Below are 2266 nucleotides of genomic sequence, written 5' to 3' on the forward strand. Positions count from 1 at the left end.
TTGAATGAATGACTCAATGACTCACTCATTAAGTGACTTACCGTCACTTACTGGTAGTTCAGTTGAGAAGTTTGTTGAAAAGTATGCATTTTTCCCCTCAACATTTCTTATTTGTATACTCATAAATGCATTTAAAACATTAATCTCATAACATTATTTATTGCAGTTGTAATTATTGTTATTTGCAGTGTAAATTATTTAATCTGACTGGTAGCAGCCCTATATTGTATATTGAATTTATTGATAAATTATATCATACATCATTAGATCATACATCTAAAAAGGTTAAAAAAAATAGGCCTTTGTAAAGGTAACTATGCAGATTTAAGTATGTAAAAGCTGATAGAACACTGATGAAAATATTGCTTCAGAATAAATTGTTTACTCCAACAAAAATCTCAGTGATGCAGTTATTTTGCGGGATATTTTGTATGGAATATTGTCTGCTGACATGAAAAGTTCACTGTATATCGTAGTAATACATATAATTTATTACAGCAATGATATTTTGTTTTCTTTTTCATTTATACACATTAAATATTACATATATGTATGTAATAAAATGTGTATTTCCATTACAGGGTTAGGTCTTAAATTTCATATAAGGTGGTATTAAAAAGGTCTTAAAAAGTCTTAAATTTAACTTGTTCATGTCTGCAGAAACCCTGTGTAAGGACTTGAATTTCAGGGCAGTTAGGTAGCAATCATATTATCGTAAAATTGTCTTATGGCTCCATGGTGATATCTTTTTTTATGTGTGCCGTGGTAATGCCATGTTTTTATAAATAATGTTTTTTACTCTTAGTATTCATTACCATTCAAAAGTCAGTAAGATTTAAAAATAATAAATAAATTAAAATGAGCAAGTGTGAATTACATTGATCAAAAGTGTCACTAAGAAAATTTGAAAATGAAAGAAAGAAAATTCAAAAATTACATTTTAAATTCAATTCTTCCTTGCCTGGAGGTGTTTTAATAGCATATTTTAATTTAAGTAGCAACAGCGTTAAATTTTGTATGTTTGATTAATTTGTGAATAAGTTCAAATGGCTTGTTTGAATTAATCATATCGTGGTGATATCAAGTATCGTGGTAGAGATTATGAGCTAGTTTTTTTTTCTTTGAGTATTTAATAACGTTCTTTATAAAACAGACAGGACTGACTCTATATTTGGACTTTTTCGCAACCATTTAAATGACTAAAAAGGAAAAAGGTCACCCGTGACCCCATATGTTAAAGGGGTCTTGAACTGAGAAACCAAAATTCCCTTGATCTTTTGACACATACAGTAAGATGTCATTGTACTATAAAAACATCCTATAAGTTTCAGATCACAAAACTTTCTTATTAGTCTTAAAGCAGCTTATATTGAAGCTAAACAAAACAAAACGCTAAAACGATAGCTTGTGAAATGTGCCACTGTATGTTGTAATAGCATGGCTAAACACCGCCTCCGCAGAAGAAGATCAACGCCTTCTTCTACATCGCTGCCTGTTTAGCCCCGCCCACTGATTTGCGCATGTAGTGTGTACGAGAGAGGCGAACGTGCAGGTCTACGCAGAAAACCAAATGATAAAGATGCTCTAAAGACAACAAGACACTGTGCAGGGCCAAGTTGTGGAAAAACAGTATTTGCATTGCCTTCCTTCTGATCCCAATGTTAGGAAAGAGTGGATGAACTTTATTTTTATGAAGAACTCGGTCCTTTGTTCGCTTAATTTGATTGTGGATTCGTTTACAAACGAGGCACAATTTGACGTAGGATTTTTTAGAAAGATTGAAACTAAAAGACAATGCTGTGCCGACTATAATAATGTCGCAACACACAAGTGTAACTTTTTGTTTTTTTTTGCGTGATCACTATTACTTTGTCTGTTAAACAGATAGTTTGATATGAGTGTTTATGCGTTTTTAACTTAAAGGGGTCATATGATGCGATTTCAATTTTTCCTTTCTCTTTGGAGTGTTACAAGCTCTTGGTGCATAAAGAAGATCTGTAAAGTTGCAAAGACTAAAGACTCAAATCCAAAGAGATATTCTTTATAAAAGTTAAGACTTCCACGCCCTCCTAAAACGGCTCTTTCTAACACGCACCCACATGTCTACGTGTAGGAAGATTTGCATAACGCCGCCCAAATGTTCACGCAAAGAAAGACTATTCTCGCTGTAGTATTGTTGTTGCCGCCGCCGCCATGTCATGAAGGTGCTGTGTTTCATTGTGAAAGCGAAACTACTTTGTTTGGCCTTCCAAAAGAGGACGATATC

At 33.2% G+C, this 2266-nt stretch overlaps 1 protein-coding gene across 3 annotated transcripts in view; it reads left to right on the plus strand.

Moving 5' to 3' along the window:
- LOC107671869 (MICOS complex subunit mic25a-like) overlaps window positions 1-2266 on the plus strand; it is a 98238-nt gene that overhangs the window by 4882 nt on the left and 91090 nt on the right. The gene's annotated exons all lie outside the window — the stretch shown is intronic.

This window comes from Sinocyclocheilus anshuiensis, unplaced genomic scaffold, assembly GCF_001515605.1.
Source record: "Sinocyclocheilus anshuiensis isolate Anshui unplaced genomic scaffold, SAMN03320099.WGS_v1.1 scaffold1089, whole genome shotgun sequence".
NCBI classification, from domain to species: Eukaryota; Metazoa; Chordata; class Actinopteri; order Cypriniformes; family Cyprinidae; genus Sinocyclocheilus; species Sinocyclocheilus anshuiensis.